The sequence below is a fragment of the Primulina tabacum genome, chromosome 2, assembly GCF_025594145.1.
Source record: "Primulina tabacum isolate GXHZ01 chromosome 2, ASM2559414v2, whole genome shotgun sequence".
Lineage (NCBI taxonomy): Eukaryota > Viridiplantae > Streptophyta > Magnoliopsida > Lamiales > Gesneriaceae > Primulina > Primulina tabacum.
Genome location: NC_134551.1, coordinates 27,840,086 through 27,852,202, shown reverse-complemented (window position 1 = coordinate 27,852,202; position 12,117 = coordinate 27,840,086).

The following is a 12,117-nucleotide window of genomic DNA, read 5'->3' as shown; positions in this document are numbered from 1 at the left end:
TGCCAAAATAGATTATATCAGATTGTGATTTTTGATTGATTTTGTACTTGTAGCAGAATATACCATAAGATCTTTCACATATTATCCACAGACTGACAGATAGTATAATGCCCGAGAATTTAATCCTTGTAATCTGTAATTATTGATTTATAATTTCATATAATTATGAGAGGATTAATCGGGACACGATTTGATTCAGCATGAAAAGATGTAAGTGCGAGGACAGTGCCTTTCGCGCACATGTGCGACATGAGAAGCGCACATGCGCGAAACGGGCAGAGGGTCTCGCGCATATGCGCGGTGGGTGTGCGCGTCGGGGAGCGCGCACATGCGCGACGGGGAGCGCGCACATGCGCGAGATGTCCAGAGAACCTCGCGCACATGCGCGACGTGTATCCGCGCACATGCATGAGGGCACCCGAGAGTTGGGTAAAATGAACAAAGGCCTCGCGCATATGCGCCGAGTAAGGGCGCGCATATGCGCGAGGTGCTGTGCAGAGGACGCGCGGAGACATATGGTCTCGCGCATATGCGCCGAGTGATGTCGCGCATATGCGCGAGACGTGTTTTACAAAGGGCGAGCCGCCTAACCTTTACATGCAACGTGTGAATATATATACATACAAATATTCAGAATGAAAAGCAAGAGGAAAACGGAAGGCTCGGGGGAAACGTGATTCTTGGTTTTAGATTTGATTTGCGATAAATCCGTCCGTTAGATTTTGAATCCGACTTCGGTATTGTATTCCTATCAACGCAGGCTACAACTGGACGTAAGTTTTACTACGTTTTCTCATGTCTTGAAATTATGATGTTGAAGGAATCGGATATGATTCATATATGGTGTTTTTGACATGTTAGACATCGTATAATCGAAAACGGATTGAAGAACGGATATCGTATAGAATTCTTATGATTTTTAGAGTTGATTGGGTTGAGATATGATATGAGATGTGTATCGTTATTGACCATGAGTTGCAGGAATTGATATGTATCGATTTGTATGGCTGGGTATATTAAGATTGTGCAGTTATGCTGTTAAAACAGAATTTGATTGAGTTCTGATTATATCCAGTATTTATTGAGGAAGGTATTGATATTGTATTCCTTCGATATTGTCATTACCAGATTGATATTGACAGGCTGTGAATCCGAGACTTCGACAGAGTCAGATAGAAAGAAAGAAAGGTATAAATAAATGTTGATTCGGGATTGCACAACTCGAGTTAGCTTTAACTTGAGTTTCCCAAAATCACATACTGAATGATTATTGCATTTGATATTTGCAATGATTGATATTGATATGCTTGTTCTATTGATTATAGCAAAGCATGAGTAAGATTGGGCAGACCCGCCTAGTCTTTGGTAGAACCGCCATGGCAGAACCGCCAAGTCACTGGACTTTTGGATATATATCGATAGACTGAGGAGAAGACAGACTCCTATTGCAGATCTTCGATATAGACAACCAAAGTCTGGGACTAAGAACGTACCACCATCTAGCTGGGGTAAAGTAGATGGGAGAACGTTGCGTTCTTATTCAGATCGGGATCCCTAGATTAGATTGAGTCGAGTCAGAGTCTAGGAGTCACAGAGTGTGATTCAGAGTTGGTATTGATACATGTTGTTCAGATTTGATACATGTTATTTATATGTGTTTCATGCTTTTATATATGCTTTTATATGACTGCATGTTTACATTGTTTATACTGGGATATTTATCTCACCGAACTTATCCGGCTGTTGTCGTGTTTGTATGTGTGCATGGCAACAGGTGGGACAGGTTCAGGGTCGAGGAGATAAAGGGAGATCGTGATTAGAGTGGAGACTACGGACTTGATTAAAGATAGGGTTTGGACATTTGAGATTTAGATGTTAAACCTTAGTTGAATGATTGTATGTAGTACAAGACTTGTACCTTTATACTGATATGTATATTAGATTGAATTCCATTACGTTCCGCAATTCATATTGTATTTAAAAAAAAAAAATTAGACCCTGTTTATTATTAGTGATTAAATTATCCCAAATGATGATTAAGATTATGATTAGCGTCCGGATCCCCACAACAGGTGGTATCAGAGCGATAGATCCTTTAGACTGAGATAGGAGCTAGTGAGCGGGGTAGATTGAGTTTCCTTCCTGCTTTTGATTGCTAGCATGTTCTACTGCTTTATAACGCATGTTTACCTAGTTATCTGATTTGATTTGGTAACGTGTTTTATTGAGAATGAATCAGAACCGATTCTTGATCAGCAATAAGATGATCAGAGGAGGACCGAAACAGATATGTTGTATTTGGTTACTTATCCTTTGGTAATCAGATATGCCTCCCCGAAGAATACCAGAACAGGGTAGTACTTCGAATCCTCCAATGGATGTGACACCAACACCGATGGAAACACTGTTAAAGAGGTTTCAGTTTTTTAAACCGCCAACCCTGAAAGGAACAGAGACTTCTATTGACTGTGAGAGCTGGTTAGATGACATTGAAATGCTGTTTGAATCTTTGGACTACAGTGATGAGCAGAGAGTGAAACTGATAGGGCAACAGTTGCATGATGTTGCAAAGAACTGGTGGATTACAACCAAGCGGGCCTTGGAGCATCGAGGTGCAGTTATTACCTGGAACGTATATAGAACTGAGTTTTATCAAAGATTCTTTCCAGTGTCGTACAGGAAGGATAAGGGAGCGGAATTTGCAAACTTGAGGCAGGGTCAACTGAATATTGAGGAATATGTGACAAAGTTTTCTACCTTGTTGCGATTTGCTCCACATGTGGCCGAGAATGAAGAAGCTATTGCTGATCAGTTCATCAATGGTTTGAACCCCGAGATCTTTACATTGGTGAACACAGGGCGACCAAATAATTTCACTGATGCCCTGAACCGAGCCAAAGGAGCAGAAGCTGGTCTGATTCGACAGAAAGGAGCTTCCTATGTTCCACCAGTACCGAGACCCCAGCAACCACCTCCCAGATTTGAGGGTGGTAGCAGCATTAGTGGAAAGAAAGATTTCTTGAAAGCTAGAGGAAAGCAATTCAAGAAATCAGGGAGCAGTTCATCTAGCTCGGGTGGTTCTCAATAGAGCCAGAGCTATACTGGAGTGTACTGCAGAACCTGCGGAGGGAGACATCCGACAGAGCAATTCCAGGGAGTGACTGGTAGTTGCAACGTCTGCAAACAGCAGGGACACTTTGCTAGGGTGTGTCCACAGAGAGGTTCCCAAAGATCCCAGAGAGCCGAATCATGTGGATCAGCGGCACAGATTGATAGACGATCCGCTGCTGTTCATTCGTTTCAGCCAGCCCCAACTCAGTCACAGCAGAGGCTTGGAGGTAGCCAGACAGTGAGCCAGCCTCGTAGACAGCCGGCCAGAGTATTCGCTTTGACAGAGGAGCAGGCTCAGAAGGCACCAGATGATGTTGTTGCAGGTAACTGTTTTATTTCTGGTTACTCTGCTTATATATTGATTGATACTGGGGCTTCTCATACATTTATTTCTGAGAAATTTGCATTGAGTCATGCTTTGCCTATCGAGTCATTATCGTCTGTAGTGTCTGTCTCTTCTCCGTTGGGGACAGGGTTAATATCAGTGAATTCTGTAAAACATTGTATACTACAGTATGATGGGCATGAGATTGAGTTAGATTGCATCGTACTTGGATTGTCTTATTTTGACTGTATTATCGGGATTGATATGCTGACCAAGTACAGAGCGACTGTTGATTGTTTCCACAAGATTGTGAGATTCCGACCAGATATGGCTGATGAGTGAAAATTCTACGGTAAGGGTTCTAGATCGAGAATTCCTTTGATATCCGTATTGTCTATGACTCGATTGTTACAGAAAGGAGCAGAGGGATTCCTTTTGTATTTAGTTGATTTACTGAAATCGAGTCCATCATTGGCAGACCTGCCAGTGGTGTGTGTGTTTGCTGACGTCTTCCCAGATGAGATTCCTGGATTACCTCCGATTCGAGAGATCGACTTCAGCATTGAGTAAATGCCAGGTACAGTTCCGATTTCGAGGGATCCGTACAGAATGACACCGATTGAGTTGAAAGAGTTGAAGAATAGTTGGAAGATTTACTAGCCAAGGGGTATATCAGACCAAGTGTGTCTCCTTGGGGTGCTCCAGTACTATTTGTGAGATAGAAAACTGTTCGATGAGACTATGTATCGACTACCGGCAACTGAACAAGGCTACGGTAAAGAACAAATATCCCTTACCTCGCATTGATTATTTGTTTGATCAGTTGCAGGGTTCATCTGTATATTCCAAGATCGATCTGAGATCTGGATACCATCAGCTGAGAGTCAGAGATTCTGATATCTCAAAGACCGCATTTAGAACCAGGTATGGACATTATGAATTTATTGTCATGCCATTTGGTTTGACGAATGCACCGGCTGTATTTATGGGGTTGATGAACTGTGTCATTCAGAGGTATCTTGACGATTTTGTTATTATATTCATTGATGATATCTTGATTTATTCCAAGAATATGATTGAGCATGCTGAGCATTTAAAAACTGTGTTGGAATTTTAAGGGCTGAGAAATTATATGTTAAAAAGTCAAAATGCGAGTTTTGGTTAAGACAAGTTGTATTTCTGGGGCATATTATATCCGGAGATGGTATATCAGTTGATCCCAGTAAGGTTTAGGCAGTGATTTCTTGGCCGAGACCAACTTCAGTACCCGAGATTCATAGTTTTATGGGTTTGGCAGGATAATATCGATGATTTATTAAAGATTTCTCGAGTATTGCCAACCCGATTACACAGTTGACTCAGAAGAATGCTCCATTTGTTTGGTCTGAAGAATGTGAGGCCAGTTTTCTTGAATTAAAGAAAAGACTGACCAGTGCACCGATACTGACTATCCCATCAGATACTGGTGATTTTGTGGTTTATTGTGATGCATCTCATCGAGGATTGGGTTGTATTATGATGTAGCGAGGACATGTGATTGCTTATGCCTCAAGACAGCTGAAACCACATGAGACTCGTTACCCAATTCATGATCTTGAATCGGCGGCCATTGTCTTCGCTTTGAAGATATGGCGACATTATCTATATGGTGAGAAGTTCGAGATCTATTCTGATCACAAGAGCCTGAAATATCTATTTTCACAGTCAGAATTGAATATGAGACATCGAAGATGGCTTGATCTGCTTAAAGATTTTGATTGTGAAATCAAGTACTATCCGGGGAAGTCTAATGCAGCAGCAGATGCACTGAGTCGAAAGGTATGTTCTTTATCCTATCGTCGATTGGTGTTTCGAATTTCATAGAAGATTGCTGTTTGTCCGGATTAGTATTTGAGACAGATTATAGACCGCTGAGACTATATGCTGTTCAAGTTGAACCAGAACTGATTTTGAGAATTAAAGAGGCGCAGAAAGTTGATCAGAATATTCAAAATTCGATTATCGATGGTTAGAGCAGGAAATCGATCTGAGTATCAGGTACGGGATAGTGTACTGTATGTGAACGATCGTCTGGTTGTGCCAAAGGTTTCAGAGTTAAAACGACAGATTTTGTCGGAAGCACACAACAGTAGATTCAGTATTCATCCTGGTGGCAGAAAGATGTATATTGATTTGAAAAGAAAGTTTTGGTGGAAACAGATGAAAACTGATATTGCTGAGTTGTATCCAAATGTCTGAATTGCCAGCGAGTGAAAGCAGAAAGAAAGAAACCAGGAGGACTGTTACAGAGTCTAGCTATTCCTAAATGGAAGTGGGATCACATTTCCTTGGATTTTGTGACGAGGCTACCAAGATCCTCCCGAGGTTGTGATGCGATTTGGGTCGTGATTGACAGATTGACCAAATCAGCATGTTTTATTCCGTACAAGATGACGTACCGACATGACCGGATGGCAGAGATTTATGTCAAAGAAGTGGTTAGATTGCACGGAGTGCCGAAGTTGATTGTATCAGACCGTGATCCTCGGTTTACTTCGCACTTCTGGCAGAGTTTACACCAGGCTCTGGGTACGAAATTGAATCTGAGTACCGCATATCATCCACAGATCGACGGACAGTCAGAGCAGACTATCCAGACATTGGAGGATATGCTGAGAGCAATAGTGCTGGATTTTAGCACTAATTGGCAAGATGCATTGCCTCTTTGTGAGTTCTCGTACGACAACAGCTATCAGACGAGTATTGAGATGGCTCCTTTTGAAGCGTTGTACGGTAAGAAATGCAGATCCCCTCTGTTTTGGGATGATATCTCTGAGGTTCCCGAGACTGGACCTGATATGATCAGAGATATGACTGAAAAAGTGAAGCTAATTCAGAAGAGAATGAAGGCAGCCCAGGATAAACAAGCCAAATATGCCAACATTCGACGTCGACCATTGGTATTTGAGACTGGAGATCGAGTATTTTTGAAGATTTCACCTTTCCAAGGAGTGGTCAGATTGGGCAAGAAAGGGAAGTTGTCTCCACGATACGTTGGTCCATATGAAATTCTCGAAAAGATAAGAGATCGTGCCTATCGATTAGCCCTACCGCCTTCATTATCTGGGATACATGATGTCTTTCATGTATCATTATTGCGGAAGTACATGTCAGATGCTTCACATATTATTCAGCCAGACGAGGCCGAATTGGACGAGACATTAAGCTATTTTGAAAAGCCGATTCGGATGATCGATCGTAAGAAAAACAGCTCAGAACAAAGACAATTCGCTTGTGAAACTTCAATGGACTCGTCATGGCATTGAAGAAGCCACCTGGGAAACTGAATCAGACATGATACAGGACTTCCCAGCATTGTTTACACTGATGTAAGTTTCTATTCCGTTTCTATTACATTCCTTCTTATTGATATGATTGATTGCCTGTGATTTCGGGGAACGAAATCATATCTTAGGAGGGGGAAATGCAATGCTCCGAGAATTTAATTCCTAGTAATCATTAATTATTGATTTATAATTTGATATAATTATGAGAGGATTAATCGGGACAAGATTTGATTCAGCATGAAAAGATGTAAGTGCCGAGGACAGTGCCTTTCGCGCACATGCGCGACATGAGACGCGCACATGGGCGAAACGGGCAGAGGGTCTCGCGCATATGCGCAGTGGGTGTGCGCGCATATGCGCGAGCTGTGCGAGGGTTTAAAGTCAACTCCAGAGAAGTGGGTACACATGCGCGACGGGGAGCGCGCACATGCGCGAGATGTCCAGAGAACCTCGCGCACATGCACGACGTGTATCCGCGCACATGCGCGAGGGTACCCGAGAGTTGGGTAAAATGAACAAAGGCCTCGCGCAAATGCGCCTGAGTAAGGGCGCGCATATGCGCGAGGTGCTGTGCAGAGGACGCGCCAGACATATGGTCTCGCGCATATGCGCCGAGTGATGTCGCGCATATGCGCGAGACGTGTTTTACAAAGGGCGAGCCACCTAACCTTTACATGCAACGTGTGAATATATATACATACAAATCTTCATAATGAAAACAAGAGGAAAAAGGAAGGCTCAGGGGAAAACGTGATTCTTGATTTTAGATTTTGATTTGCGATAATCCGTCCGTTAGATTTTGAATCCGACTTTGGTATTGTATTCCTATCGACGCAGGCTACAACTGGACGTAAGTTTTACTACGTTTTGTCATGTCTTGAAATTATGATGTTGAAGGAATCGGATATGATTCATATATGATGTTTTGACATGTTAGACCATCGTATAATCGAAACCGGATTGAAGAATGGATATCGTATAGAATTGTTATGATTTTAGAGTTGATTGGATTGAGATATGATATCAGATGTGTATCGTTATTGACCACTGAGTTGCAGGAATTGATATGTATCGATTTGTATGGCGGGTATATTAAGATTGTGCAGTTATACTGTTAAAACAGAATTTGATTGAGTTCTGATTATATCAAGTATTGATTGAGGAATGTATTGATATTGTATTCCTTCGATATTGTCATTACCAGATTGATATTGACAGGCTGTGAATCCGAGACTTCGACAGAGTCAGATAGAAAGAAAGAAAGGTATAAATAAATGTTGATTCGGGATTGCACAACTCGAGTTAGCTTTAACTTGAGTTTCCCCAAATCACCTACTGAATGATTATTGCATTTGATATTTGCAATGATTGATATTGATATGCGTATTCTATTGATTTAGCAAAGCATGAGGTCAGAGTTGGGCAGACCCGCTTAGTCTTTGGTAGAACCGCCATGGCAGAACCGCCAAGTCACTGGACTTTTGGATATATATCGGTAGACCGAGGAGAAGACCGACTCCTATTGCAGATCTTCGATATAGAGCCAAGTCTGGGACTAAGAACGTACCACCATCTAGCTGGGGTAAAGTAGATGGGAGAACGTTGCGTTCTTATTCAGATCGGGATCCCTAGATTAGATTGAGTCGAGTCAGAGTCTAGGAGTCACAGAGTGTGATTCAGAGTTGGTATTGATACATGTTGTTCAGATTTGATACATGTTATTATATGTGTTTCATGCTTTTATATATGCTTTTATATGACTGCATGTTTACATTGTTTATACTGGGATATTTATCTCACCGGACTTATCCGGCTGTTGTCGTGTTTGTATATGGCAACAGGTGGGATTGGTTCAGGGTCGAGGAGATGAAGGGAGATCGTGATTAGAGTGGAGACTACGGACTTGATTAAAGATAGGGTTTGGACACTTGAGATTTAGATGTTAAACCTTAGTTGAATGATTGTATGTAGTACAAGACTTGTACCTTTATACTGATATGTATGTTAGATTGAATTCCATTATGTTCCGCAATTCATATTGTATTTAAAAAAAATATTAGACCATGTTTATTATTAGTGATTAAATTGTCCCAAATGATGTAAGATTATGATTAGCGTCCGGGTCCCACAGATAGCCAGAGCGGACTATCCAGATATGGGGGGATATTTGTGGAACTGTAGTGCTGGATTTTAGTACTAGCTGACACGATGTATTGTCACTTTCTGAATGATCGTATGATAATAGCTATCAGATGAGCATTGGGATAGCTGCAAACGAGGCATTGTACACTGAGAACTGCGAGATTTCCTTTGTATAAGGATAATATCTCGGAATACCTAAGATAAGATTTGATACGGTCAGAGATATGGCAAGAAAAATGTAGCTGATTCAGAAGAGAATGAAAACAGCTCAGAATAAACAGACTGAATATGCCAACATCAGACGATGACTGTTGGTATTTAAGGCCGAAGATTGAATATATCCTTAACTGGATAAACAGATTTGATAACAGCTGAGGGTGTTGATTTGCTATGAGCTGTTGATTGATATATACGGATGTTGTATAGCCAGTATTGCGAGATTGATTCTGTCAGAGTTATTTTGAGTGGTATTATGATATTATACTTCTTGAATTAATATTCCAGTTTGGAATCAGTGTAACGTCCCGAAAATTTAAAGGTCCACGCGAACCACATGCATTTTGAATTATTTAATCTCCTGAATTTTAATTAAATGTTTTAATTTCATGAATTAATTATGTTGTGCATATTTACATGTTTAAATATATTTTTCTAAATGTTGCATTAAAATGGTATTTTTAAGGACATGTTCAAGTGACGATCGACGAACAGGGACCGAGGGCTTGTAAATAAAAAATGTTTTTATTAAATACTTATTTTTAATTATTAAAATAAGGTTGTTGCTTTTAGTATTTTGAAAATGAGGGGTTTTGAGGTGATTTTATACGCCGGGACATAATTTTATCGGTGTTGATTTTTTAACAAAAATACGAACGTCTTGGCAACCCGGCTATTAAATTCACAAATTTATTTTACCAAAATTATTTTTATATTTTAATTAAGCATTATTGGGCCTAATTAATATCTTAATGGCCTAATGTTTAATTAGTGATTTATTTGGTATTTAAAATAACAAAAACCCTTGCCCTCACTCACAATCAATCGGTCACACACTCCGCAAATCTGAAAACACTCCTCACCCCACCCTATACACACACGGCACTCATCATACCACCTTGAAGGAAAAAATTCGAAAGGTTCAAGAAGAAAGATAGCCTAGGTGTCTCTCCGTTCTTCGACGTCAACGATTATTCGAGCGTATATAACGCAAAGGCACGCCATAATTCTTATTTACTCATCCATCACACCATATTATTTATTTAATTGTGTGTTGCATGAAAAACAAGTTGCACTTTTTATTATTTTCGTTTTTATGCATATACATGGGTTTAAAGCATGTTTTTGTGATCCAAAACTTATGATAATTTTGCACAAAGGGGCTGCCATGGTAGGATACTTGGAACGGAGGTTTTTCCATATGTTTAGGGACACATAAGAGTATAATCAAGGTCTGGTCAGTAGGAGGAAAGATGCTGAACGTGATTGGGAATCCTAGAGTCCTAGGGTTTCGGCCTTCCTTCCTAGGAGAGCACGGCAGCTTGCTGCTGTTAGGGTCACGTCAAGGAGGCTTAAGAGATGGTTTTCAGAGGGTTTAGAGGGTTCAAGGGAGGCTGCACGAAGCTGGGTTAGGAAGGCTAGGCGATCGCTTAAGGGCAAGGGGGGCCACGTATGCTTGAGGGATCGGGTGCGAGGGGCTTGGCTTTAGGTCTTCTAGGCTCGGTCTAGGAGGGTCCAGTAGGTTTCCTAGGGTGCGGTTAGGGTCCTAGGAGGGTTGACCTGGGGCTGGACCAAGGGGTAGGGGCTAGAGTCGTGATAGAAAGAGTTCGAACCAAGCTAGGACTAGGATTCCTTGTGCAGAAATTCAGTAACTACTAGGGAAGTGTTCAAAGGACTAAATGGGCTTGATTTGGGTTGGAAAAGGTTTAGTTATGTGTTAGGAGGCTTTAGTTCAAGTTTGGTAAGTTTTGGTTAAGTTTCGAGTCCATACGAGTCAAAACCGGGATGTACGTTTAAGGTTAAAAACGAATCGAGGAATCTATCGAAAAGATAGTTTTACGCATTATAAAATTATGAAAAACTAGTTTAAGCTTAAACAATTATTAGAAGTCTAATTTTTTAATTTGGGAATTTTATATTAGTTTTGGTTTAATTCGGGATTAAAAAGCGTTAATACGTCTTATTTAAAGATTAAATTAATAGTCCTCGTTTTAAGCTAAATAAAAATATGGGAAAATTCATGTAGGCTTAAATAATTATTTGGGACATATTAGAGTCATGAAATAAGGATAAAAGTCGAAAACGTAAAATGTCGAGTCTAGGGGTAAAACGGTCTTTTTACAACTAGAAATTAGTGAAGATCATGGCAGTGCCCTAAATGATGTTTTTATGATATTATGATCATTTATAATTGTTTATGAAATGTTCACGATTAACTTATGATTTTTAAATGTCTAAAGGGTTTGTATGATTTTAAGAAACATTTAAAATACATGTTGCATTTGTTTCAAAAATGAAAAACGTAATGATATTCATGATTTTTCTAAAGTGATGGGAATGAAAAATGTTGAAGGATGTGAAATAATTGTGACTAATTCGTTAATGTTGGCGACGTTGTGAGGGTTATGGTCCCAGTGGGAGCCCGACGATGTGGTAACGGATATGTGGTAATGGTTTGTGGTAAGATGAGAAGAATATCGTGAGGGGAAAAGGCCCCAGAGGGAGCCCATTTATGGGAAAAGGCCCAGAGGAGCCCCAATGATCGTATTTCTATTCGAATCATGATAGTCCAGGGCCCAGTTTGTTAAAGTAGGTGCCCGTCGAGCCAAGTGTTGGCCGAGGGTTCATGATTAACTCTATGTATAAACAGTCTTTATTTTAATATATTTGAATTTATTATTTGGCAAATCTTTATCTGTTTACCCATGCTAGTTGCATAGATAAAGCCCTTATATACAAATAGTAGAAAGAATATGAGATGCTCATGATGAGTATCATGAATCATATTTGTAAGCTGTATATTTTAAACAGTTCCTAGTCGATTCAGCCGCCACTAAAAAGGATATAGGCCACTCGAGTTCGAGACTAGATCTGCGATGTGAGTACCATGTTTCATTGGTAGGGGACATTGTGATGTCGAACATGCAGTAGGTGATCCTTGTAGAGTGCACTGAACAACCTTCCATAAAAGGACTTTCCAAGTGGTTCTCACTTATC